Here is a 26,672-nt window from a genome sequence, read left to right on the forward strand (position 1 = left end):
GCTGTTCCCACCCGCCTCAACACCGTTGGAAGGGAGGAGAACCAATTAAGGCGGGGGGGGGGGGGTGGAACGAGCAGCTGTCTACCCTTAGCAGGAGGGTTGCTGATTAATTACCTCTCCTGCTGCTGCTGCTGGCTGTCCAGCAGCAGACTGAAGGTGGCTGCTGCTGTGCGCAGGTATATAAAGGCTCAGAGCCTATTATGACACGCGCAGCCAGCGTTCCATTGCCACATTCCGTCTACTGCAGGCGGGATACCTGGATGGCTGAATGTCACTGAGAAGCTCACAGAGACCGCCATAAGCAACAGTTTAAAAGAATGCCACAGACTAATCAACCAAACTTTTTGGGTTGGTTTCTCTTTTATAGTCTGCAGGCATTAAATGAAAGAAGTCAGTGTTCCAGCAGAGGGAGACAACGTTTCAGAAAAGGCATTGTAGCAAACCAAAAAAGAAATTTTAAGCGCAGCAGAGTAACCAGCTCACATACCTGTTAGCTCAGGTGAGTTTAAAAGGCTGCTGTTGATAACAAGGGCATTTGCTAAATAGATGGTGTGTGTGCAACAATATACTGAAAGGTCAATTATATTGTGCAGCTTATCTCACCACCTGTAGTTATTTAGGTGAAAGCTCCAAAATGCTTGCCTAATATGTCTGTTTATCCAAAAGGAAGTATAGAGGGAGAGCTAGATAGATAGCATTGCATTACATTACATTACATGGCAATGCAATGCACAGTTGCTGAAGTTGAACCAAAATGAGCTTGTCATCTGGCTTCTGCAACTTTTAACATGAAAAATCCAATGAGGAGAAGAAAAGCAAAGCCAAAGAGTCCATCCCAAAATCCGACAAACAAGCAAAATGAACAAAAAGCATTGAATTCAATTCTTTCTGATTTTAGAAACTGCATTAAAGAAGGGGTGCACCGGTCCTGGAGATACTGCAATACCAGGTCAATGCGTGGAGTGGACAGAGCAAGCTCTTTTTCCATCTCCCTGTTCTAAAAATCCATTTAATATATGGTCCCCAGATAGGGGACGTATCAGATATTAAACTGATAAGAACAGATACTACACTTGATCTTAGCCAAAAGGCCGAGAAGAGATAACCAGAATTGGTTTCCGACTACGGTGCCACCCAAGGATTCTGAAAAGTCCATTTGTGGAGATGGCCACCTGGACTCCCGTTAAGAAGACATGCTGTCAACCTCTAGATCCCTCACATGCCTGCACTTTTCGGCTTGCTGCTGCTGCAATCCACGCGTTTTAGATCTGCATAACTCCACCTCTTTTAGCACAGTACCCTCAACCCCCGGCTGTTCCCACCCGCCTCAACACCGTTGGAAGGGAGGAGAACCAATTAAGGCGGGGGGGGGGTGGAACGAGCAGCTGTCTACCCTTAGCAGGAGGGTTGCTGATTAATTACCTCTCCTGCTGCTGCTGCTGCTGGCTGTCCAGCAGCAGACTGAAGGTGGCTGCTGCTGTGCGCAGGTATATAAAGGCTCAGAGCCTATTATGACACGCGCAGCCAGCGTTCCATTGCCACATTCCGTCTACTGCAGGCGGGATACCTGGATGGCTGAATGTCACTGAGAAGCTCACAGAGACCGCCATAAGCAACAGTTTAAAAGAATGCCACAGACTAATCAACCAAACTTTTTGGGTTGGTTTCTCTTTTATAGTCTGCAGGCATTAAATGAAAGAAGTCAGTGTTCCAGCAGAGGGAGACAACGTTTCAGAAAAGGCATTGTAGCAAACCAAAAAAGAAATTTTAAGCGCAGCAGAGTAACCAGCTCACATACCTGTTAGCTCAGGTGAGTTTAAAAGGCTGCTGTTGATAACAAGGGCATTTGCTAAATAGATGGTGTGTGTGCAACAATATACTGAAAGGTCAATTATATTGTGCAGCTTATCTCACCACCTGTAGTTATTTAGGTGAAAGCTCCAAAATGCTTGCCTAATATGTCTGTTTATCCAAAAGGAAGTATAGAGGGAGAGCTAGATAGATAGCATTGCATTACATTACATTACATTACATGGCAATGCAATGCACAGTTGCTGAAGTTGAACCAAAATGAGCTTGTCATCTGGCTTCTGCAACTTTTAACATGAAAAATCCAATGAGGAGAAGAAAAGCAAAGCCAAAGAGTCCATCCCAAAATCCGACAAACAAGCAAAATGAACAAAAAGCATTGAATTCAATTCTTTCTGATTTTAGAAACTGCATTAAAGAAGGGGTGCACCGGTCCTGGAGATACTGCAATACCAGGTCAATGCGTGGAGTGGACAGAGCAAGCTCTTTTTCCATCTCCCTGTTCTAAAAATCCATTTAATATATGGTCCCCAGATAGGGGACGTATCAGATATTAAACTGATAAGAACAGATACTACACTTGATCTTAGCCAAAAGGCCGAGAAGAGATAACCAGAATTGGTTTCCGACTACGGTGCCACCCAAGGATTCTGAAAAGTCCATTTGTGGAGATGGCCACCTGGACTCCCGTTAAGAAGACATGCTGTCAACCTCTAGATCCCTCACATGCCTGCACTTTTCGGCTTGCTGCTGCTGCAATCCACGCGTTTTAGATCTGCATAACTCCACCTCTTTTAGCACAGTACCCTCAACCCCCGGCTGTTCCCACCCGCCTCAACACCGTTGGAAGGGAGGAGAACCAATTAAGGCGGGGGGGGGGTGGAACGAGCAGCTGTCTACCCTTAGCAGGAGGGTTGCTGATTAATTACCTCTCCTGCTGCTGCTGCTGCTGGCTGTCCAGCAGCAGACTGAAGGTGGCTGCTGCTGTGCGCAGGTATATAAAGGCTCAGAGCCTATTATGACACGCGCAGCCAGCGTTCCATTGCCACATTCCGTCTACTGCAGGCGGGATACCTGGATGGCTGAATGTCACTGAGAAGCTCACAGAGACCGCCATAAGCAACAGTTTAAAAGAATGCCACAGACTAATCAACCAAACTTTTTGGGTTGGTTTCTCTTTTATAGTCTGCAGGCATTAAATGAAAGAAGTCAGTGTTCCAGCAGAGGGAGACAACGTTTCAGAAAAGGCATTGTAGCAAACCAAAAAAGAAATTTTAAGCGCAGCAGAGTAACCAGCTCACATACCTGTTAGCTCAGGTGAGTTTAAAAGGCTGCTGTTGATAACAAGGGCATTTGCTAAATAGATGGTGTGTGTGCAACAATATACTGAAAGGTCAATTATATTGTGCAGCTTATCTCACCACCTGTAGTTATTTAGGTGAAAGCTCCAAAATGCTTGCCTAATATGTCTGTTTATCCAAAAGGAAGTATAGAGGGAGAGCTAGATAGATAGCATTGCATTACATTACATTACATGGCAATGCAATGCACAGTTGCTGAAGTTGAACCAAAATGAGCTTGTCATCTGGCTTCTGCAACTTTTAACATGAAAAATCCAATGAGGAGAAGAAAAGCAAAGCCAAAGAGTCCATCCCAAAATCCGACAAACAAGCAAAATGAACAAAAAGCATTGAATTCAATTCTTTCTGATTTTAGAAACTGCATTAAAGAAGGGGTGCACCGCTCCTGGAGATACTGCAATACCAGGTCAATGCGTGGAGTGGACAGAGCAAGCTCTTTTTCCATCTCCCTGTTCTAAAAATCCATTTAATATATGGTCCCCAGATAGGGGACGTATCAGATATTAAACTGATAAGAACAGATACTACACTTGATCTTAGCCAAAAGGCCGAGAAGCGATAACCAGAATTGGTTTCCGACTACGGTGCCACCCAAGGATTCTGAAAAGTCCATTTGTGGAGATGGCCACCTGGACTCCCGTTAAGAAGACATGCTGTCAACCTCTAGATCCCTCACATGCCTGCACTTTTCGGCTTGCTGCTGCTGCAATCCACGCGTTTTAGATCTGCATAACTCCACCTCTTTTAGCACAGTACCCTCAACCCCCGGCTGTTCCCACCCGCCTCAACACCGTTGGAAGGGAGGAGAACCAATTAAGGCGGGGGGGGGGGGTGGAACGAGCAGCTGTCTACCCTTAGCAGGAGGGTTGCTGATTAATTACCTCTCCTGCTGCTGCTGCTGCTGGCTGTCCAGCAGCAGACTGAAGGTGGCTGCTGCTGTGCGCAGGTATATAAAGGCTCAGAGCCTATTATGACACGCGCAGCCAGCGTTCCATTGCCACATTCCGTCTACTGCAGGCGGGATACCTGGATGGCTGAATGTCACTGAGAAGCTCACAGAGACCGCCATAAGCAACAGTTTAAAAGAATGCCACAGACTAATCAACCAAACTTTTTGGGTTGGTTTCTCTTTTATAGTCTGCAGGCATTAAATGAAAGAAGTCAGTGTTCCAGCAGAGGGAGACAACGTTTCAGAAAAGGCATTGTAGCAAACCAAAAAAGAAATTTTAAGCGCAGCAGAGTAACCAGCTCACATACCTGTTAGCTCAGGTGAGTTTAAAAGGCTGCTGTTGATAACAACTGCATTTGCTAAATAGATGGTGTGTGTGCAACAATATACTGAAAGGTCAATTATATTGTGCAGCTTATCTCACCACCTGTAGTTATTTAGGTGAAAGCTCCAAAATGCTTGCCTAATATGTCTGTTTATCCAAAAGGAAGTATAGAGGGAGAGCTAGATAGATAGCATTGCATTACATTACATTACATGGCAATGCAATGCACAGTTGCTGAAGTTGAACCAAAATGAGCTTGTCATCTGGCTTCTGCAACTTTTAACATGAAAAATCCAATGAGGAGAAGAAAAGCAAAGCCAAAGAGTCCATCCCAAAATCCGACAAACAAGCAAAATGAACAAAAAGCATTGAATTCAATTCTTTCTGATTTTAGAAACTGCATTAAAGAAGGGGTGCACCGGTCCTGGAGATACTGCAATACCAGGTCAATGCGTGGAGTGGACAGAGCAAGCTCTTTTTCCATCTCCCTGTTCTAAAAATCCATTTAATATATGGTCCCCAGATAGGGGACGTATCAGATATTAAACTGATAAGAACAGATACTACACTTGATCTTAGCCAAAAGGCCGAGAAGCGATAACCAGAATTGGTTTCCGACTACGGTGCCACCCAAGGATTCTGAAAAGTCCATTTGTGGAGATGGCCACCTGGACTCCCGTTAAGAAGACATGCTGTCAACCTCTAGATCCCTCACATGCCTGCACTTTTCAGCTTGCTGCTGCTGCAATCCACGCGTTTTAGATCTGCATAACTCCACCTCTTTTAGCACAGTACCCTCAACCCCCGGCTGTTCCCACCCGCCTCAACACCGTTGGAAGGGAGGAGAACCAATTAAGGCGGGGGGGGGGTGGAACGAGCAGCTGTCTACCCTTAGCAGGAGGGTTGCTGATTAATTACCTCTCCTGCTGCTGCTGCTGGCTGTCCAGCAGCAGACTGAAGGTGGCTGCTGCTGTGCGCAGGTATATAAAGGCTCAGAGCCTATTATGACACGCGCAGCCAGCGTTCCATTGCCACATTCCGTCTACTGCAGGCGGGATACCTGGATGGCTGAATGTCACTGAGAAGCTCACAGAGACCGCCATAAGCAACAGTTTAAAAGAATGCCACAGACTAATCAACCAAACTTTTTGGGTTGGTTTCTCTTTTATAGTCTGCAGGCATTAAATGAAAGAAGTCAGTGTTCCAGCAGAGGGAGACAACGTTTCAGAAAAGGCATTGTAGCAAACCAAAAAAGAAATTTTAAGCGCAGCAGAGTAACCAGCTCACATACCTGTTAGCTCAGGTGAGTTTAAAAGGCTGCTGTTGATAACAAGGGCATTTGCTAAATAGATGGTGTGTGTGCAACAATATACTGAAAGGTCAATTATATTGTGCAGCTTATCTCACCACCTGTAGTTATTTAGGTGAAAGCTCCAAAATGCTTGCCTAATATGTCTGTTTATCCAAAAGGAAGTATAGAGGGAGAGCTAGATAGATAGCATTGCATTACATTACATTACATGGCAATGCAATGCACAGTTGCTGAAGTTGAACCAAAATGAGCTTGTCATCTGGCTTCTGCAACTTTTAACATGAAAAATCCAATGAGGAGAAGAAAAGCAAAGCCAAAGAGTCCATCCCAAAATCCGACAAACAAGCAAAATGAACAAAAAGCATTGAATTCAATTCTTTCTGATTTTAGAAACTGCATTAAAGAAGGGGTGCACCGGTCCTGGAGATACTGCAATACCAGGTCAATGCGTGGAGTGGACAGAGCAAGCTCTTTTTCCATCTCCCTGTTCTAAAAATCCATTTAATATATGGTCCCCAGATAGGGGACGTATCAGATATTAAACTGATAAGAACAGATACTACACTTGATCTTAGCCAAAAGGCCGAGAAGCGATAACCAGAATTGGTTTCCGACTACGGTGCCACCCAAGGATTCTGAAAAGTCCATTTGTGGAGATGGCCACCTGGACTCCCGTTAAGAAGACATGCTGTCAACCTCTAGATCCCTCACATGCCTGCACTTTTCGGCTTGCTGCTGCTGCAATCCACGCGTTTTAGATCTGCATAACTCCACCTCTTTTAGCACAGTACCCTCAACCCTCGGCTGTTCCCACCCGCCTCAACACCGTTGGAAGGGAGGAGAACCAATTAAGGCGGGGGGGGGTGGAACGAGCAGCTGTCTACCCTTAGCAGGAGGGTTGCTGATTAATTACCTCTCCTGCTGCTGCTGCTGCTGGCTGTCCAGCAGCAGACTGAAGGTGGCTGCTGCTGTGCGCAGGTATATAAAGGCTCAGAGCCTATTATGACATGCGCAGCCAGCGTTCCATTGCCACATTCCGTCTACTGCAGGCGGGATACCTGGATGGCTGAATGTCACTGAGAAGCTCACAGAGACCGCCATAAGCAACAGTTTAAAAGAATGCCACAGACTAATCAACCAAACTTTCTGGGTTGGTTTCTCTTTTATAGTCTGCAGGCATTAAATGAAAGAAGTCAGTGTTCCAGCAGAGGGAGACAACGTTTCAGAAAAGGCATTGTAGCAAACCAAAAAAGAAATTTTAAGCGCAGCAGAGTAACCAGCTCACATACCTGTTAGCTCAGGTGAGTTTAAAAGGCTGCTGTTGATAACAAGGGCATTTGCTAAATAGATGGTGTGTGTGCAAAAATATACTGAAAGGTCAATTATATTGTGCAGCTTATCTCACCACCTGTAGTTATTTAGGTGAAAGCTCCAAAATGCTTGCCTAATATGTCTGTTTATCCAAAAGGAAGTATAGAGGGAGAGCTAGATAGATAGCATTGCATTACATTACATTACATGGCAATGCAATGCACAGTTGCTGAAGTTGAACCAAAATGAGCTTGTCATCTGGCTTCTGCAACTTTTAACATGAAAAATCCAATGAGGAGAAGAAAAGCAAAGCCAAAGAGTCCATCCCAAAATCCGACAAACAAGCAAAATGAACAAAAAGCATTGAATTCAATTCTTTCTGATTTTAGAAACTGCATTAAAGAAGGGGTGCACCGGTCCTGGAGATACTGCAATACCAGGTCAATGCGTGGAGTGGACAGAGCAAGCTCTTTTTCCATCTCCCTGTTCTAAAAATCCATTTAATATATGGTCCCCAGATAGGGGACGTATCAGATATTAAACTGATAAGAACAGATACTACACTTGATCTTAGCCAAAAGGCCGAGAAGCGATAACCAGAATTGGTTTCCGACTACGGTGCCACCCAAGGATTCTGAAAAGTCCATTTGTGGAGATGGCCACCTGGACTCCCGTTAAGAAGACATGCTGTCAACCTCTAGATCCCTCACATGCCTGCACTTTTCGGCTTGCTGCTGCTGCAATCCACGCGTTTTAGATCTGCATAACTCCACCTCTTTTAGCACAGTACCCTCAACCCCCGGCTGTTCCCACCCGCCTCAACACCGTTGGAAGGGAGGAGAACCAATTAAGGCGGGGGGGGGGGTGGAACGAGCAGCTGTCTACCCTTAGCAGGAGGGTTGCTGATTAATTACCTCTCCTGCTGCTGCTGCTGCTGGCTGTCCAGCAGCAGACTGAAGGTGGCTGCTGCTGTGCGCAGGTATATAAAGGCTCAGAGCCTATTATGACACGCGCAGCCAGCGTTCCATTGCCACATTCCGTCTACTGCAGGCGGGATACCTGGATGGCTGAATGTCACTGAGAAGCTCACAGAGACCGCCATAAGCAACAGTTTAAAAGAATGCCACAGACTAATCAACCAAACTTTTTGGGTTGGTTTCTCTTTAATAGTCTGCAGGCATTAAATGAAAGAAGTCAGTGTTCCAGCAGAGGGAGACAACGTTTCAGAAAAGGCATTGTAGCAAACCAAAAAAGAAATTTTAAGCGCAGCAGAGTAACCAGCTCACATACCTGTTAGCTCAGGTGAGTTTAAAAGGCTGCTGTTGATAACAAGGGCATTTGCTAAATAGATGGTGTGTGTGCAACAATATACTGAAAGGTCAATTATATTGTGCAGCTTATCTCACCACCTGTAGTTATTTAGGTGAAAGCTCCAAAATGCTTGCCTAATATGTCTGTTTATCCAAAAGGAAGTATAGAGGGAGAGCTAGATAGATAGCATTGCATTACATTACATTACATGGCAATGCAATGCACAGTTGCTGAAGTTGAACCAAAATGAGCTTGTCATCTGGCTTCTGCAACTTTTAACATGAAAAATCCAATGAGGAGAAGAAAAGCAAAGCCAAAGAGTCAATCCCAAAATCCGACAAACAAGCAAAATGAACAAAAAGCATTGAATTCAATTCTTTCTGATTTTAGAAACTGCATTAAAGAAGGGGTGCACCGGTCCTGGAGATACTGCAATACCAGGTCAATGCGTGGAGTGGACAGAGCAAGCTCTTTTTCCATCTCCCTGTTCTAAAAATCCATTTAATATATGGTCCCCAGATAGGGGACGTATCAGATATTAAACTGATAAGAACAGATACTACACTTGATCTTAGCCAAAAGGCCGAGAAGCGATAACCAGAATTGGTTTCCGACTACGGTGCCACCCAAGGATTCTGAAAAGTCCATTTGTGGAGATGGCCACCTGGACTCCCGTTAAGAAGACATGCTGTCAACCTCTAGATCCCTCACATGCCTGCACTTTTCGGCTTGCTGCTGCTGCAATCCACGCGTTTTAGATCTGCATAACTCCACCTCTTTTAGCACAGTACCCTCAACCCCCGGCTGTTCCCACCCGCCTCAACACCGTTGGAAGGGAGGAGAACCAATTAAGGCGGGGGGGGGGTGGAACGAGCAGCTGTCTACCCTTAGCAGGAGGGTTGCTGATTAATTACCTCTCCTGCTGCTGCTGCTGCTGGCTGTCCAGCAGCAGACTGAAGGTGGCTGCTGCTGTGCGCAGGTATATAAAGGCTCAGAGCCTATTATGACACGCGCAGCCAGCGTTCCATTGCCACATTCCGTCTACTGCAGGCGGGATACCTGGATGGCTGAATGTCACTGAGAAGCTCACAGAGACCGCCATAAGCAACAGTTTAAAAGAATGCCACAGACTAATCAACCAAACTTTTTGGGTTGGTTTCTCTTTTATAGTCTGCAGGCATTAAATGAAAGAAGTCAGTGTTCCAGCAGAGGGAGACAACGTTTCAGAAAAGGCATTGTAGCAAACCAAAAAAGAAATTTTAAGCGCAGCAGAGTAACCAGCTCACATACCTGTTAGCTCAGGTGAGTTTAAAAGGCTGCTGTTGATAACAAGGGCATTTGCTAAATAGATGGTGTGTGTGCAACAATATACTGAAAGGTCAATTATATTGTGCAGCTTATCTCACCACCTGTAGTTATTTAGGTGAAAGCTCCAAAATGCTTGCCTAATATGTCTGTTTATCCAAAAGGAAGTATAGAGGGAGAGCTAGATAGATAGCATTGCATTACATTACATTACATGGCAATGCAATGCACAGTTGCTGAAGTTGAACCAAAATGAGCTTGTCATCTGGCTTCTGCAACTTTTAACATGAAAAATCCAATGAGGAGAAGAAAAGCAAAGCCAAAGAGTCCATCCCAAAATCCGACAAACAAGCAAAATGAACAAAAAGCATTGAATTCAATTCTTTCTGATTTTAGAAACTGCATTAAAGAAGGGGTGCACCGGTCCTGGAGATACTGCAATACCAGGTCAATGCGTGGAGTGGACAGAGCAAGCTCTTTTTCCATCTCCCTGTTCTAAAAATCCATTAAATATATGGTCCCCAGATAGGGGACGTATCAGATATTAAACTGATAAGAACAGATACTACACTTGATCTTAGCCAAAAGGCCGAGAAGCGATAACCAGAATTGGTTTCCGACTACGGTGCCACCCAAGGATTCTGAAAAGTCCATTTGTGGAGATGGCCACCTGGACTCCCGTTAAGAAGACATGCTGTCAACCTCTAGATCCCTCACATGCCTGCACTTTTCGGCTTGCTGCTGCTGCAATCCACGCGTTTTAGATCTGCATAACTCCACCTCTTTTAGCACAGTACCCTCAACCCCCGGCTGTTCCCACCCGCCTCAACACCGTTGGAAGGGAGGAGAACCAATTAAGGCGGGGGGGGGTGGAACGAGCAGCTGTCTACCCTTAGCAGGAGGGTTGCTGATTAATTACCTCTCCTGCTGCTGCTGCTGCTGGCTGTCCAGCAGCAGACTGAAGGTGGCTGCTGCTGTGCGCAGGTATATAAAGGCTCAGAGCCTATTATGACACGCGCAGCCAGCGTTCCATTGCCACATTCCGTCTACTGCAGGCGGGATACCTGGATGGCTGAATGTCACTGAGAAGCTCACAGAGACCGCCATAAGCAACAGTTTAAAAGAATGCCACAGACTAATCAACCAAACTTTTTGGGTTGGTTTCTCTTTTATAGTCTGCAGGCATTAAATGAAAGAAGTCAGTGTTCCAGCAGAGGGAGACAACGTTTCAGAAAAGGCATTGTAGCAAACCAAAAAAGAAATTTTAAGCGCAGCAGAGTAACCAGCTCACATACCTGTTAGCTCAGGTGAGTTTAAAAGGCTGCTGTTGATAACAAGGGCATTTGCTAAATAGATGGTGTGTGTGCAACAATATACTGAAAGGTCAATTATATTGTGCAGCTTATCTCACCACCTGTAGTTATTTAGGTGAAAGCTCCAAAATGCTTGCCTAATATGTCTGTTTATCCAAAAGGAAGTATAGAGGGAGAGCTAGATAGATAGCATTGCATTACATTACATTACATGGCAATGCAATGCACAGTTGCTGAAGTTGAACCAAAATGAGCTTGTCATCTGGCTTCTGCAACTTTTAACATGAAAAATCCAATGAGGAGAAGAAAAGCAAAGCCAAAGAGTCCATCCCAAAATCCGACAAACAAGCAAAATGAACAAAAAGCATTGAATTCAATTCTTTCTGATTTTAGAAACTGCATTAAAGAAGGGGTGCACCAGTCCTGGAGATACTGCAATACCAGGTCAATGCGTGGAGTGGACAGAGCAAGCTCTTTTTCCATCTCCCTGTTCTAAAAATCCATTTAATATATGGTCCCCAGATAGGGGACGTATCAGATATTAAACTGATAAGAACAGATACTACACTTGATCTTAGCCAAAAGGCCGAGAAGCGATAACCAGAATTGGTTTCCGACTACGGTGCCACCCAAGGATTCTGAAAAGTCCATTTGTGGAGATGGCCACCTGGACTCCCGTTAAGAAGACATGCTGTCAACCTCTAGATCCCTCACATGCCTGCACTTTTCGGCTTGCTGCTGCTGCAATCCACGCGTTTTAGATCTGCATAACTCCACCTCTTTTAGCACAGTACCCTCAACCCCCGGCTGTTCCCACCCGCCTCAACACCGTTGGAAGGGAGGAGAACCAATTAAGGCGGGGGGGGGGGTGGAACGAGCAGCTGTCTACCCTTAGCAGGAGGGATGCTGATTAATTACCTCTCCTGCTGCTGCTGCTGCTGGCTGTCCAGCAGCAGACTGAAGGTGGCTGCTGCTGTGCGCAGGTATATAAAGGCTCAGAGCCTATTATGACACGCGCAGCCAGCGTTCCATTGCCACATTCCGTCTACTGCAGGCGGGATACCTGGATGGCTGAATGTCACTGAGAAGCTCACAGAGACCGCCATAAGCAACAGTTTAAAAGAATGCCACAGACTAATCAACCAAACTTTTTGGTTTGGTTTCTCTTTTATAGTCTGCAGGCATTAAATGAAAGAAGTCAGTGTTCCAGCAGAGGGAGACAACGTTTCAGAAAAGGCATTGTAGCAAACCAAAAAAGAAATTTTAAGCGCAGCAGAGTAACCAGCTCACATACCTGTTAGCTCAGGTGAGTTTAAAAGGCTGCTGTTGATAACAAGGGCATTTGCTAAATAGATGGTGTGTGTGCAACAATATACTGAAAGGTCAATTATATTGTGCAGCTTATCTCACCACCTGTAGTTATTTAGGTGAAAGCTCCAAAATGCTTGCCTAATATGTCTGTTTATCCAAAAGGAAGTATAGAGGGAGAGCTAGATAGATAGCATTGCATTACATTACATTACATGGCAATGCAATGCACAGTTGCTGAAGTTGAACCAAAATGAGCTTGTCATCTGGCTTCTGCAACTTTTAACATGAAAAATCCAATGAGGAGAAGAAAAGCAAAGCCAAAGAGTCAATCCCAAAATCCGACAAACAAGCAAAATGAACAAAAAGCATTGAATTCAATTCTTTCTGATTTTAGAAACTGCATTAAAGAAGGGGTGCACCGGTCCTGGAGATACTGCAATACCAGGTCAATGCGTGGAGTGGACAGAGCAAGCTCTTTTTCCATCTCCCTGTTCTAAAAATCCATTTAATATATGGTCCCCAGATAGGGGACGTATCAGATATTAAACTGATAAGAACAGATACTACACTTGATCTTAGCCAAAAGGCCGAGAAGCGATAACCAGAATTGGTTTCCGACTACGGTGCCACCCAAGGATTCTGAAAAGTCCATTTGTGGAGATGGCCACCTGGACTCCCGTTAAGAAGACATGCTGTCAACCTCTAGATCCCTCACATGCCTGCACTTTTCGGCTTGCTGCTGCTGCAATCCACGCGTTTTAGATCTGCATAACTCCACCTCTTTTAGCACAGTACCCTCAACCCCCGGCTGTTCCCACCCGCCTCAACACCGTTGGAAGGGAGGAGAACCAATTAAGGCGGGGGGGGGGGTGGAACGAGCAGCTGTCTACCCTTAGCAGGAGGGTTGCTGATTAATTACCTCTCCTGCTGCTGCTGCTGCTGGCTGTCCAGCAGCAGACTGAAGGTGGCTGCTGCTGTGCGCAGGTATATAAAGGCTCAGAGCCTATTATGACACGCGCAGCCAGCGTTCCATTGCCACATTCCGTCTACTGCAGGCGGGATACCTGGATGGCTGAATGTCACTGAGAAGCTCACAGAGACCGCCATAAGCAACAGTTTAAAAGAATGCCACAGACTAATCAACCAAACTTTTTGGGTTGGTTTCTCTTTTATAGTCTGCAGGCATTAAATGAAAGAAGTCAGTGTTCCAGCAGAGGGAGACAACGTTTCAGAAAAGGCATTGTAGCAAACCAAAAAAGAAATTTTAAGCGCAGCAGAGTAACCAGCTCACATACCTGTTAGCTCAGGTGAGTTTAAAAGGCTGCTGTTGATAACAAGGGCATTTGCTAAATAGATGGTGTGTGTGCAACAATATACTGAAAGGTCAATTATATTGTGCAGCTTATCTCACCACCTGTAGTTATTTAGGTGAAAGCTCCAAAATGCTTGCCTAATATGTCTGTTTATCCAAAAGGAAGTATAGAGGGAGAGCTAGATAGATAGCATTGCATTACATTACATTACATGGCAATGCAATGCACAGTTGCTGAAGTTGAACCAAAATGAGCTTGTCATCTGGCTTCTGCAACTTTTAACATGAAAAATCCAATGAGGAGAAGAAAAGCAAAGCCAAAGAGTCCATCCCAAAATCCGACAAACAAGCAAAATGAACAAAAAGCATTGAATTCAATTCTTTCTGATTTTAGAAACTGCATTAAAGAAGGGGTGCACCGGTCCTGGAGATACTGCAATACCAGGTCAATGCGTGGAGTGGACAGAGCAAGCTCTTTTTCCATCTCCCTGTTCTAAAAATCCATTAAATATATGGTCCCCAGATAGGGGACGTATCAGATATTAAACTGATAAGAACAGATACTACACTTGATCTTAGCCAAAAGGCCGAGAAGCGATAACCAGAATTGGTTTCCGACTACGGTGCCACCCAAGGATTCTGAAAAGTCCATTTGTGGAGATGGCCACCTGGACTCCCGTTAAGAAGACATGCTGTCAACCTCTAGATCCCTCACATGCCTGCACTTTTCGGCTTGCTGCTGCTGCAATCCACGCGTTTTAGATCTGCATAACTCCACCTCTTTTAGCACAGTACCCTCAACCCCCGGCTGTTCCCACCCGCCTCAACACCGTTGGAAGGGAGGAGAACCAATTAAGGCGGGGGGGGGTGGAACGAGCAGCTGTCTACCCTTAGCAGGAGGGTTGCTGATTAATTACCTCTCCTGCTGCTGCTGCTGCTGGCTGTCCAGCAGCAGACTGAAGGTGGCTGCTGCTGTGCGCAGGTATATAAAGGCTCAGAGCCTATTATGACACGCGCAGCCAGCGTTCCATTGCCACATTCCGTCTACTGCAGGCGGGATACCTGGATGGCTGAATGTCACTGAGAAGCTCACAGAGACCGCCATAAGCAACAGTTTAAAAGAATGCCACAGACTAATCAACCAAACTTTTTGGGTTGGTTTCTCTTTTATAGTCTGCAGGCATTAAATGAAAGAAGTCAGTGTTCCAGCAGAGGGAGACAACGTTTCAGAAAAGGCATTGTAGCAAACCAAAAAAGAAATTTTAAGCGCAGCAGAGTAACCAGCTCACATACCTGTTAGCTCAGGTGAGTTTCAAAGGCTGCTGTTGATAACAAGGGCATTTGCTAAATAGATGGTGTGTGTGCAACAATATACTGAAAGGTCAATTATATTGTGCAGCTTATCTCACCACCTGTAGTTATTTAGGTGAAAGCTCCAAAATGCTTGCCTAATATGTCTGTTTATCCAAAAGGAAGTATAGAGGGAGAGCTAGATAGATAGCATTGCATTACATTACATTACATGGCAATGCAATGCACAGTTGCTGAAGTTGAACCAAAATGAGCTTGTCATCTGGCTTCTGCAACTTTTAACATGAAAAATCCAATGAGGAGAAGAAAAGCAAAGCCAAAGAGTCCATCCCAAAATCCGACAAACAAGCAAAATGAACAAAAAGCATTGAATTCAATTCTTTCTGATTTTAGAAACTGCATTAAAGAAGGGGTGCACCAGTCCTGGAGATACTGCAATACCAGGTCAATGCGTGGAGTGGACAGAGCAAGCTCTTTTTCCACCTCCCTGTTCTAAAAATCCATTTAATATATGGTCCCCAGATAGGGGACGTATCAGATATTAAACTGATAAGAACAGATACTACACTTGATCTTAGCCAAAAGGCCGAGAAGCGATAACCAGAATTGGTTTCCGACTACGGTGCCACCCAAGGATTCTGAAAAGTCCATTTGTGGAGATGGCCACCTGGACTCCCGTTAAGAAGACATGCTGTCAACCTCTAGATCCCTCACATGCCTGCACTTTTCGGCTTGCTGCTGCTGCAATCCACGCGTTTTAGATCTGCATAACTCCACCTCTTTTAGCACAGTACCCTCAACCCCCGGCTGTTCCCACCCGCCTCAACACCGTTGGAAGGGAGGAGAACCAATTAAGGCGGGGGGGGGGGTGGAACGAGCAGCTGTCTACCCTTAGCAGGAGGGATGCTGATTAATTACCTCTCCTGCTGCTGCTGCTGCTGGCTGTCCAGCAGCAGACTGAAGGTGGCTGCTGCTGTGCGCAGGTATATAAAGGCTCAGAGCCTATTATGACACGCGCAGCCAGCGTTCCATTGCCACATTCCGTCTACTGCAGGCGGGATACCTGGATGGCTGAATGTCACTGAGAAGCTCACAGAGACCGCCATAAGCAACAGTTTAAAAGAATGCCACAGACTAATCAACCAAACTTTTTGGTTTGGTTTCTCTTTTATAGTCTGCAGGCATTAAATGAAAGAAGTCAGTGTTCCAGCAGAGGGAGACAACGTTTCAGAAAAGGCATTGTAGCAAACCAAAAAAGAAATTTTAAGCGCAGCAGAGTAACCAGCTCACATACCTGTTAGCTCAGGTGAGTTTAAAAGGCTGCTGTTGATAACAAGGGCATTTGCTAAATAGATGGTGTGTGTGCATCAATATACTGAAAGGTCAATTATATTGTGCAGCTTATCTCACCACCTGTAGTTATTTAGGTGAAAGCTCCAAAATGCTTGCCTAATATGTCTGTTTATCCAAAAGGAAGTATAGAGGGAGAGCTAGATAGATAGCATTGCATTACATTACATTACATGGCAATGCAATGCACAGTTGCTGAAGTTGAACCAAAATGAGCTTGTCATCTGGCTTCTGCAACTTTTAACATGAAAAATCCAATTAGGAGAAGAAAAGCAAAGCCAAAGAGTCCATCCCAAAATCCGACAAACAATCAAAATGAACAAAAAGCATTGAATTCAATTCTTTCTGATTTTAGAAACTGCATTAAAGAAGGGGTGCACCGGTCCTGGAGATACTGCAATACCAGGTCAATGCGTGGAGTGGACAGAGCAAGCTCTTTTTCCATCTCCCTGTTCTAAAAATCCATTTAATATATGGTCCCCAGATAGGGGACGTATCAGATATTAAACTGATAAGAACAGATACTACACTTGATCTTAGCCAAAAGGCCGAGAAGCGATAACCAGAATTGGTTTCCGACTACGGTGCCACCCAAGGATTCTGAAAAGTCCATTTGTGGAGATGGCCACCTGGACTCCCGTTAAGAAGACATGCTGTCAACCTCTAGATCCCTCACATGCCTGCACTTTTCGGCTTGCTGCTGCTGCAATCCACGCGTTTTAGATCTGCATAACTCCACCTCTTTTAGCACAGTACCCTCAACCCCCGGCTGTTCCCACCCGCCTCAACACCGTTGGAAGGGAGGAGAACCAATTAAGGCGGGGGGGGGGGGGTGGAACGAGCAGCTGTCTACCCTTAGCAGGAGGGTTGCTGATTAATTACCTCTCCTGCTGCTGCTGCTGCTGGCTGTCCAGCAGCAGACTGAAGGTGGCTGCTGCTGTGCGCAGGTATATAAAGGCTCAGAGCCTATTATGACACGCGCAGCCAGCGTTCCATTGCCACATTCCGTCTACTGCAGGCGGGATACCTGGATGGCTGAATGTCACTGAGAAGCTCACAGAGACCGCCATAAGCAACAGTTTAAAAGAATGCCACAGACTAATCAACCAAACTTTTTGGGTTGGTTTCTCTTTTATAGTCTGCAGGCATTAAATGAAAGAAGTCAGTGTTCCAGCAGAGGGAGACAACGTTTCAGAAAAGGCATTGTAGCAAACCAAAAAAGAAATTTTAAGCGCAGCAGAGTAACCAGCTCACATACCTGTTAGCTCAGGTGAGTTTAAAAGGCTGCTGTTGATAACAAGGGCATTTGCTAAATAGATGGTGTGTGTGCAACAATATACTGAAAGGTCAATTATATTGTGCAGCTTATCTCACCACCTGTAGTTATTTAGGTGAAAGCTCCAAAATGCTTGCCTAATATGTCTGTTTATCCAAAAGGAAGTATAGAGGGAGAGCTAGATAGATAGCATTGCATTACATTACATGGCAATGCAATGCACAGTTGCTGAAGTTGAACCAAAATGAGCTTGTCATCTGGCTTCTGCAACTTTTAACATGAAAAATCCAATGAGGAGAAGAAAAGCAAAGCCAAAGAGTCCATCCCAAAATCCGACAAACAAGCAAAATGAACAAAAAGCATTGAATTCAATTCTTTCTGATTTTAGAAACTGCATTAAAGAAGGGGTGCACCGGTCCTGGAGATACTGCAATACCAGGTCAATGCGTGGAGTGGACAGAGCAAGCTCTTTTTCCATCTCCCTGTTCTAAAAATCCATTTAATATATGGTCCCCAGATAGGGGACGTATCAGATATTAAACTGATAAGAACAGATACTACACTTGATCTTAGCCAAAAGGCCGAGAAGCGATAACCAGAATTGGTTTCCGACTACGGTGCCACCCAAGGATTCTGAAAAGTCCATTTGTGGAGATGGCCACCTGGACTCCCGTTAAGAAGACATGCTGTCAACCTCTAGATCCCTCACATGCCTGCACTTTTCGGCTTGCTGCTGCTGCAATCCACGCGTTTTAGATCTGCATAACTCCACCTCTTTTAGCACAGTACCCTCAACCCCCGGCTGTTCCCACCCGCCTCAACACCGTTGGAAGGGAGGAGAACCAATTAAGGCGGGGGGGGGGGGGGGTGGAACGAGCAGCTGTCTACCTTTAGCAGGAGGGTTGCTGATTAATTACCTCTCCTGCTGCTGCTGCTGCTGGCTGTCCAGCAGCAGACTGAAGGTGGCTGCTGCTGTGCGCAGGTATATAAAGGCTCAGAGCCTATTATGACACGCGCAGCCAGCGTTCCATTGCCACATTCCGTCTACTGCAGGCGGGATACCTGGATGGCTGAATGTCACTGAGAAGCTCACAGAGACCGCCATAAGCAACAGTTTAAAAGAATGCCACAGACTAATCAACCAAACTTTTTGGGTTGGTTTCTCTTTTATAGTCTGCAGGCATTAAATGAAAGAAGTCAGTGTTCCAGCAGAGGGAGACAACGTTTCAGAAAAGGCATTGTAGCAAACCAAAAAAGAAATTTTAAGCGCAGCAGAGTAACCAGCTCACATACCTGTTAGCTCAGGTGAGTTTAAAAGGCTGCTGTTGATAACAAGGGCATTTGCTAAATAGATGGTGTGTGTGCAACAATATACTGAAAGGTCAATTATATTGTGCAGCTTATCTCACCACCTGTAGTTATTTAGGTGAAAGCTCCAAAATGCTTGCCTAATATGTCTGTTTATCCAAAAGGAAGTATAGAGGGAGAGCTAGATAAATAGCATTGCATTACATTACATTACATGGCAATGCAATGCACAGTTGCTGAAGTTGAACCAAAATGAGCTTGTCATCTGGCTTCTGCAACTTTTAACATGAAAAATCCAATGAGGAGAAGAAAAGCAAAGCCAAAGAGTCCATCCCAAAATCCGACAAACAAGCAAAATGAACAAAAAGCATTGAATTCAATTCTTTCTGATTTTAGAAACTGCATTAAAGAAGGGGTGCACCGGTCCTGGAGATACTGCAATACCAGGTCAATGCGTGGAGTGGACAGAGCAAGCTCTTTTTCCATCTCCCTGTTCTAAAAATCCATTTAATATATGGTCCCCAGATAGGGGACGTATCAGATATTAAACTGATAAGAACAGATACTACACTTGATCTTAGCCAAAAGGCCGAGAAGCGATAACCAGAATTGGTTTCCGACTACGGTGCCACCCAAGGATTCTGAAAAGTCCATTTGTGGAGATGGCCACCTGGACTCCCGTTAAGAAGACATGCTGTCAACCTCTAGATCCCTCACATGCCTGCACTTTTCGGCTTGCTGCTGCTGCAATCCACGCGTTTTAGATCTGCATAACTCCACCTCTTTTAGCACAGTACCCTCAACCCCCGGCTGTTCCCACCCGCCTCAACACCGTTGGAAGGGAGGAGAACCAATTAAGGCGGGGGGGGGGTGGAACGAGCAGCTGTCTACCCTTAGCAGGAGGGTTGCTGATTAATTACCTCTCCTGCTGCTGCTGCTGCTGGCTGTCCAGCAGCAGACTGAAGGTGGCTGCTGCTGTGCGCAGGTATATAAAGGCTCAGAGCCTATTATGACACGCGCAGCCAGCGTTCCATTACCACATTCCGTCTACTGCAGGCGGGATACCTGGATGGCTGAATGTCACTGAGAAGCTCACAGAGACCGCCATAAGCAACAGTTTAAAAGAATGCCACAGACTAATCAACCAAACTTTTTGGGTTGGTTTCTCTTTTATAGTCTGCAGGCATTAAATGAAAGAAGTCAGTGTTCCAGCAGAGGGAGACAACGTTTCAGAAAAGGCATTGTAGCAAACCAAAAAAGAAATTTTAAGTGCAGCAGAGTAACCAGCTCACATACCTGTTAGCTCAGGTGAGTTTAAAAGGCTGCTGTTGATAACAAGGGCATTTGCTAAATAGATGGTGTGTGTGCAACAATATACTGAAAGGTCAATTATATTGTGCAGCTTATCTCACCACCTGTAGTTATTTAGGTGAAAGCTCCAAAATGCTTGCCTAATATGTCTGTTTATCCAAAAGGAAGTATAGAGGGAGAGCTAGATAGATAGCATTGCATTACATTACATTACATGGCAATGCAATGCACAGTTGCTGAAGTTGAACCAAAATGAGCTTGTCATCTGGCTTCTGCAACTTTTAACATGAAAAATCCAATGAGGAGAAGAAAAGCAAAGCCAAAGAGTCCATCCCAAAATCCGACAAACAAGCAAAATGAACAAAAAGCATTGAATTCAATTCTTTCTGATTTTAGAAACTGCATTAAAGAAGGGGTGCACCGGTCCTGGAGATACTGCAATACCAGGTCAATGCGTGGAGTGGACAGAGCAAGCTCTTTTTCCATCTCCCTGTTCTAAAAATCCATTTAATATATGGTCCCCAGATAGGGGACGTATCAGATATTAAACTGATAAGAACAGATTTTTTCTATCGAAAGCCCGAATTCGTGTACAAAACCCGAGTGCGCTTAAAAAAGTGACAAGTGCCACAAAAAAAAGTGCACTAGGATGCTGGTCTTCTTGAAACCCTCTCCAAAAGGAGAAGGGTCCCCCAAACCATTCCCCGTCCCTCCGAGCCAGAAGGCCACAGCGAGGAACAGGGACAAATAGCCACCTTCAGCCGGAGCCAGAGGCGACCCAATCTTACCCCCAATACCTGCCCGAGTTCTCACCCGAGCAAGGCACTGGGAGCCAAAGACTGTGCTCCCCTCCCGGAAGAGGGGAGCCAACAACGCTCTCCTCCCGAAAGAGGAGAGCCAGTGGGGTTCAGGGGGGAGCGGAACCTGATGGCCACACACTCCCCCCCTAGACCTGCCAAGAGAGGAACCCGTAAGGGAACCGCATCCCGACAAAATGCTAGTAAGGACGTGGACACACGTGAAAAAGTGGACACACAGTGACAAAAAAAAATTAAATAAATAGTGAAGGTTTCACAGTATAATACTGCCCGGACCTTCGACCGGGAATTGAAAAATTCCCCATCCTAAGGCCAGAAGGCCCGGAATAAGGGTGTGTGTGAAGAAAGAAATATTGAAGTGCTAGTGCAAATGTGCCATAAACTCAAGTGGGGTTCCCAATCCCAGTGAGTTAAGGCACCCCAGGGTCACCACTCCTGGGGCACTTCACACTTCGGGCTTTCGATCTTCCCCGGCCCAATGGCGTCGATCCTGGGGGGCCATGCTTTCCACCAGATGACTATATTAGCCACCTGGCGTACTAACAAGCGCCTAAACCCCAGTGTGCATAATGTATCAATCTACTAGGGCGGCCAACATCCAAAACCGCCTTTTCGAAAGATACTACACTTGATCTTAGCCAAAAGGCCGAGAAGCGATAACCAGAATTGGTTTCCGACTACGGTGCCACCCAAGGATTCTGAAAAGTCCATTTGTGGAGATGGCCACCTGGACTCCCGTTAAGAAGACATGCTGTCAACCTCTAGATCCCTCACATGCCTGCACTTTTCGGCTTGCTGCTGCTGCAATCCACGCGTTTTAGATCTGCATAACTCCACCTCTTTTAGCACAGTACCCTCAACCCCCGGCTGTTCCCACCCGCCTCAACACCGTTGGAAGGGAGGAGAACCAATTAAGGCGGGGGGGGGGGTGGAACGAGCAGCTGTCTACCCTTAGCAGGAGGGATGCTGATTAATTACCTCTCCTGCTGCTGCTGCTGCTGGCTGTCCAGCAGCAGACTGAAGGTGGCTGCTGCTGTGCGCAGGTATATAAAGGCTCAGAGCCTATTATGACACGCGCAGCCAGCGTTCCATTGCCACATTCCGTCTACTGCAGGCGGGATACCTGGATGGCTGAATGTCACTGAGAAGCTCACAGAGACCGCCATAAGCAACAGTTTAAAAGAATGCCACAGACTAATCAACCAAACTTTTTGGTTTGGTTTCTCTTTTATAGTCTGCAGGCATTAAATGAAAGAAGTCAGTGTTCCAGCAGAGGGAGACAACGTTTCAGAAAAGGCATTGTAGCAAACCAAAAAAGAAATTTTAAGCGCAGCAGAGTAACCAGCTCACATACCTGTTAGCTCAGGTGAGTTTAAAAGGCTGCTGTTGATAACAAGGGCATTTGCTAAATAGATGGTGTGTGTGCATCAATATACTGAAAGGTCAATTATATTGTGCAGCTTATCTCACCACCTGTAGTTATTTAGGTGAAAGCTCCAAAATGCTTGCCTAATATGTCTGTTTATCCAAAAGGAAGTATAGAGGGAGAGCTAGATAGATAGCATTGCATTACATTACATTACATGGCAATGCAATGCACAGTTGCTGAAGTTGAACCAAAATGAGCTTGTCATCTGGCTTCTGCAACTTTTAACATGAAAAATCCAATTAGGAGAAGAAAAGCAAAGCCAAAGAGTCCATCCCAAAATCCGACAAACAATCAAAATGAACAAAAAGCATTGAATTCAATTCTTTCTGATTTTAGAAACTGCATTAAAGAAGGGGTGCACCGGTCCTGGAGATACTGCAATACCAGGTCAATGCGTGGAGTGGACAGAGCAAGCTCTTTTTCCATCTCCCTGTTCTAAAAATCCATTTAATATATGGTCCCCAGATAGGGGACGTATCAGATATTAAACTGATAAGAACAGATACTACACTTGATCTTAGCCAAAAGGCCGAGAAGCGATAACCAGAATTGGTTTCCGACTACGGTGCCACCCAAGGATTCTGAAAAGTCCATTTGTGGAGATGGCCACCTGGACTCCCGTTAAGAAGACATGCTGTCAACCTCTAGATCCCTCACATGCCTGCACTTTTCGGCTTGCTGCTGCTGCAATCCACGCGTTTTAGATCTGCATAACTCCACCTCTTTTAGCACAGTACCCTCAACCCCCGGCTGTTCCCACCCGCCTCAACACCGTTGGAAGGGAGGAGAACCAATTAAGGCGGGGGGGGGGGGGGTGGAACGAGCAGCTGTCTACCCTTAGCAGGAGGGTTGCTGATTAATTACCTCTCCTGCTGCTGCTGCTGCTGGCTGTCCAGCAGCAGACTGAAGGTGGCTGCTGCTGTGCGCAGGTATATAAAGGCTCAGAGCCTATTATGACACGCGCAGCCAGCGTTCCATTGCCACATTCCGTCTACTGCAGGCGGGATACCTGGATGGCTGAATGTCACTGAGAAGCTCACAGAGACCGCCATAAGCAACAGTTTAAAAGAATGCCACAGACTAATCAACCAAACTTTTTGGGTTGGTTTCTCTTTTATAGTCTGCAGGCATTAAATGAAAGAAGTCAGTGTTCCAGCAGAGGGAGACAACGTTTCAGAAAAGGCATTGTAGCAAACCAAAAAAGAAATTTTAAGCGCAGCAGAGTAACCAGCTCACATACCTGTTAGCTCAGGTGAGTTTAAAAGGCTGCTGTTGATAACAAGGGCATTTGCTAAATAGATGGTGTGTGTGCAACAATATACTGAAAGGTCAATTATATTGTGCAGCTTATCTCACCACCTGTAGTTATTTAGGTGAAAGCTCCAAAATGCTTGCCTAATATGTCTGTTTATCCAAAAGGAAGTATAGAGGGAGAGCTAGATAGATAGCATTGCATTACATTACATGGCAATGCAATGCACAGTTGCTGAAGTTGAACCAAAATGAGCTTGTCATCTGGCTTCTGCAACTTTTAACATGAAAAATCCAATGAGGAGAAGAAAAGCAAAGCCAAAGAGTCCATCCCAAAATCCGACAAACAAGCAAAATGAACAAAAAGCATTGAATTCAATTCTTTCTGATTTTAGAAACTGCATTAAAGAAGGGGTGCACCGGTCCTGGAGATACTGCAATACCAGGTCAATGCGTGGAGTGGACAGAGCAAGCTCTTTTTCCATCTCCCTGTTCTAAAAATCCATTTAATATATGGTCCCCAGATAGGGGACGTATCAGATATTAAACTGATAAGAACAGATACTACACTTGATCTTAGCCAAAAGGCCGAGAAGCGATAACCAGAATTGGTTTCCGACTACGGTGCCACCCAAGGATTCTGAAAAGTCCATTTGTGGAGATGGCCACCTGGACTCCCGTTAAGAAGACATGCTGTCAACCTCTAGATCCCTCACATGCCTGCACTTTTCGGCTTGCTGCTGCTGCAATCCACGCGTTTTAGATCTGCATAACTCCACCTCTTTTAGCACAGTACCCTCAACCCCCGGCTGTTCCCACCCGCCTCAACACCGTTGGAAGGGAGGAGAACCAATTAAGGCGGGGGGGGGGGGGGGGGGTGGAACGAGCAGCTGTCTACCTTTAGCAGGAGGGTTGCTGATTAATTACCTCTCCTGCTGCTGCTGCTGCTGGCTGTCCAGCAGCAGACTGAAGGTGGCTGCTGCTGTGCGCAGGTATATAAAGGCTCAGAGCCTATTATGACACGCGCAGCCAGCGTTCCATTGCCACATTCCGTCTACTGCAGGCGGGATACCTGGATGGCTGAATGTCACTGAGAAGCTCACAGAGACCGCCATAAGCAACAGTTTAAAAGAATGCCACAGACTAATCAACCAAACTTTTTGGGTTGGTTTCTCTTTTATAGTCTGCAGGCATTAAATGAAAGAAGTCAGTGTTCCAGCAGAGGGAGACAACGTTTCAGAAAAGGCATTGTAGCAAACCAAAAAAGAAATTTTAAGCGCAGCAGAGTAACCAGCTCACATACCTGTTAGCTCAGGTGAGTTTAAAAGGCTGCTGTTGATAACAAGGGCATTTGCTAAATAGATGGTGTGTGTGCAACAATATACTGAAAGGTCAATTATATTGTGCAGCTTATCTCACCACCTGTAGTTATTTAGGTGAAAGCTCCAAAATGCTTGCCTAATATGTCTGTTTATCCAAAAGGAAGTATAGAGGGAGAGCTAGATAAATAGCATTGCATTACATTACATTACATGGCAATGCAATGCACAGTTGCTGAAGTTGAACCAAAATGAGCTTGTCATCTGGCTTCTGCAACTTTTAACATGAAAAATCCAATGAGGAGAAGAAAAGCAAAGCCAAAGAGTCCATCCCAAAATCCGACAAACAAGCAAAATGAACAAAAAGCATTGAATTCAATTCTTTCTGATTTTAGAAACTGCATTAAAGAAGGGGTGCACCGGTCCTGGAGATACTGCAATACCAGGTCAATGCGTGGAGTGGACAGAGCAAGCTCTTTTTCCATCTCCCTGTTCTAAAAATCCATTTAATATATGGTCCCCAGATAGGGGACGTATCAGATATTAAACTGATAAGAACAGATACTACACTTGATCTTAGCCAAAAGGCCGAGAAGCGATAACCAGAATTGGTTTCCGACTACGGTGCCACCCAAGGATTCTGAAAAGTCCATTTGTGGAGATGGCCACCTGGACTCCCGTTAAGAAGACATGCTGTCAACCTCTAGATCCCTCACATGCCTGCACTTTTCGGCTTGCTGCTGCTGCAATCCACGCGTTTTAGATCTGCATAACTCCACCTCTTTTAGCACAGTACCCTCAACCCCCGGCTGTTCCCACCCGCCTCAACACCGTTGGAAGGGAGGAGAACCAATTAAGGCGGGGGGGGGGTGGAACGAGCAGCTGTCTACCCTTAGCAGGAGGGTTGCTGATTAATTACCTCTCCTGCTGCTGCTGCTGCTGGCTGTCCAGCAGCAGACTGAAGGTGGCTGCTGCTGTGCGCAGGTATATAAAGGCTCAGAGCCTATTATGACACGCGCAGCCAGCGTTCCATTGCCACATTCCGTCTACTGCAGGCGGGATACCTGGATGGCTGAATGTCACTGAGAAGCTCACAGAGACCGCCATAAGCAACAGTTTAAAAGAATGCCACAGACTAATCAACCAAACTTTTTGGGTTGGTTTCTCTTTTATAGTCTGCAGGCATTAAATGAAAGAAGTCAGTGTTCCAGCAGAGGGAGACAACGTTTCAGAAAAGGCATTGTAGCAAACCAAAAAAGAAATTTTAAGTGCAGCAGAGTAACCAGCTCACATACCTGTTAGCTCAGGTGAGTTTAAAAGGCTGCTGTTGATAACAAGGGCATTTGCTAAATAGATGGTGTGTGTGCAACAATATACTGAAAGGTCAATTATATTGTGCAGCTTATCTCACCACCTGTAGTTATTTAGGTGAAAGCTCCAAAATGCTTGCCTAATATGTCTGTTTATCCAAAAGGAAGTATAGAGGGAGAGCTAGATAGATAGCATTGCATTACATTACATTACATGGCAATGCAATGCACAGTTGCTGAAGTTGAACCAAAATGAGCTTGTCATCTGGCTTCTGCAACTTTTAACATGAAAAATCCAATGAGGAGAAGAAAAGCAAAGCCAAAGAGTCCATCCCAAAATCCGACAAACAAGCAAAATGAACAAAAAGCA

At 45.4% G+C, this 26,672-nt stretch overlaps 18 non-coding genes and 2 pseudogenes across 18 annotated transcripts; all 20 read right to left on the reverse strand.

Annotated features, from left to right (window-relative positions):
• Positions 1–912: 912 nt before the first annotated feature.
• Positions 913–1,103, reverse strand: LOC141191243 (U2 spliceosomal RNA). The gene has a single exon (XR_012265241.1). It is a non-coding gene; the product is annotated as a U2 spliceosomal RNA (small nuclear RNA).
• A 1,125-nt stretch (positions 1,104–2,228) lies between these two features.
• On the reverse strand, positions 2,229–2,419 carry LOC141191244 (U2 spliceosomal RNA). The gene has a single exon (XR_012265242.1). It is a non-coding gene; the product is annotated as a U2 spliceosomal RNA (small nuclear RNA).
• Positions 2,420–3,539: 1,120 nt separating this feature from the next.
• Positions 3,540–3,730, reverse strand: LOC141187203 (U2 spliceosomal RNA). The gene has a single exon (XR_012261411.1). It is a non-coding gene; the product is annotated as a U2 spliceosomal RNA (small nuclear RNA).
• Positions 3,731–4,852: 1,122 nt separating this feature from the next.
• On the reverse strand, positions 4,853–5,043 carry LOC141188546 (U2 spliceosomal RNA). The gene has a single exon (XR_012262630.1). It is a non-coding gene; the product is annotated as a U2 spliceosomal RNA (small nuclear RNA).
• A 1,117-nt stretch (positions 5,044–6,160) lies between these two features.
• LOC141188548 (U2 spliceosomal RNA) lies at positions 6,161–6,351 on the reverse strand. The gene has a single exon (XR_012262632.1). It is a non-coding gene; the product is annotated as a U2 spliceosomal RNA (small nuclear RNA).
• Positions 6,352–7,470: 1,119 nt separating this feature from the next.
• Positions 7,471–7,661, reverse strand: LOC141188549 (U2 spliceosomal RNA). Its single transcript, XR_012262633.1, has one exon. It is a non-coding gene; the product is annotated as a U2 spliceosomal RNA (small nuclear RNA).
• Positions 7,662–8,782: 1,121 nt separating this feature from the next.
• LOC141188550 (U2 spliceosomal RNA) lies at positions 8,783–8,973 on the reverse strand. Its single transcript, XR_012262634.1, has one exon. It is a non-coding gene; the product is annotated as a U2 spliceosomal RNA (small nuclear RNA).
• A 1,120-nt stretch (positions 8,974–10,093) lies between these two features.
• On the reverse strand, positions 10,094–10,284 carry LOC141184612 (U2 spliceosomal RNA). Its single transcript, XR_012259351.1, has one exon. It is a non-coding gene; the product is annotated as a U2 spliceosomal RNA (small nuclear RNA).
• A 1,119-nt stretch (positions 10,285–11,403) lies between these two features.
• On the reverse strand, positions 11,404–11,594 carry LOC141184238 (U2 spliceosomal RNA). The gene has a single exon (XR_012259013.1). It is a non-coding gene; the product is annotated as a U2 spliceosomal RNA (small nuclear RNA).
• A 1,121-nt stretch (positions 11,595–12,715) lies between these two features.
• LOC141188551 (U2 spliceosomal RNA) lies at positions 12,716–12,906 on the reverse strand. Its single transcript, XR_012262635.1, has one exon. It is a non-coding gene; the product is annotated as a U2 spliceosomal RNA (small nuclear RNA).
• Positions 12,907–14,027: 1,121 nt separating this feature from the next.
• On the reverse strand, positions 14,028–14,218 carry LOC141184613 (U2 spliceosomal RNA). The gene has a single exon (XR_012259352.1). It is a non-coding gene; the product is annotated as a U2 spliceosomal RNA (small nuclear RNA).
• A 1,119-nt stretch (positions 14,219–15,337) lies between these two features.
• On the reverse strand, positions 15,338–15,528 carry LOC141184488 (U2 spliceosomal RNA). Its single transcript, XR_012259238.1, has one exon. It is a non-coding gene; the product is annotated as a U2 spliceosomal RNA (small nuclear RNA).
• A 1,121-nt stretch (positions 15,529–16,649) lies between these two features.
• Positions 16,650–16,840, reverse strand: LOC141188552 (U2 spliceosomal RNA). The gene has a single exon (XR_012262636.1). It is a non-coding gene; the product is annotated as a U2 spliceosomal RNA (small nuclear RNA).
• Positions 16,841–17,958: 1,118 nt separating this feature from the next.
• Positions 17,959–18,149, reverse strand: LOC141188554 (U2 spliceosomal RNA). Its single transcript, XR_012262638.1, has one exon. It is a non-coding gene; the product is annotated as a U2 spliceosomal RNA (small nuclear RNA).
• A 1,125-nt stretch (positions 18,150–19,274) lies between these two features.
• Positions 19,275–19,465, reverse strand: LOC141188555 (U2 spliceosomal RNA). Its single transcript, XR_012262639.1, has one exon. It is a non-coding gene; the product is annotated as a U2 spliceosomal RNA (small nuclear RNA).
• A 1,120-nt stretch (positions 19,466–20,585) lies between these two features.
• On the reverse strand, positions 20,586–20,765 carry LOC141185815 (U2 spliceosomal RNA; annotated as a pseudogene).
• A 794-nt stretch (positions 20,766–21,559) lies between these two features.
• On the reverse strand, positions 21,560–21,651 carry LOC141186221 (U2 spliceosomal RNA; annotated as a pseudogene).
• A 1,121-nt stretch (positions 21,652–22,772) lies between these two features.
• LOC141188556 (U2 spliceosomal RNA) lies at positions 22,773–22,963 on the reverse strand. Its single transcript, XR_012262640.1, has one exon. It is a non-coding gene; the product is annotated as a U2 spliceosomal RNA (small nuclear RNA).
• Positions 22,964–24,082: 1,119 nt separating this feature from the next.
• LOC141188557 (U2 spliceosomal RNA) lies at positions 24,083–24,273 on the reverse strand. The gene has a single exon (XR_012262641.1). It is a non-coding gene; the product is annotated as a U2 spliceosomal RNA (small nuclear RNA).
• A 1,128-nt stretch (positions 24,274–25,401) lies between these two features.
• LOC141188558 (U2 spliceosomal RNA) lies at positions 25,402–25,592 on the reverse strand. Its single transcript, XR_012262642.1, has one exon. It is a non-coding gene; the product is annotated as a U2 spliceosomal RNA (small nuclear RNA).
• Between the last annotated feature and the right edge of the window lie 1,080 nt (positions 25,593–26,672).

The sequence above is a fragment of the Phyllobates terribilis genome, unplaced genomic scaffold (genome assembly GCF_046119375.1).
Source record: "Phyllobates terribilis strain yellow unplaced genomic scaffold, ASM4611937v1 Scaffold_40__1_contigs__length_11209783, whole genome shotgun sequence".
NCBI lineage: Eukaryota > Metazoa > Chordata > Amphibia > Anura > Dendrobatidae > Phyllobates > Phyllobates terribilis.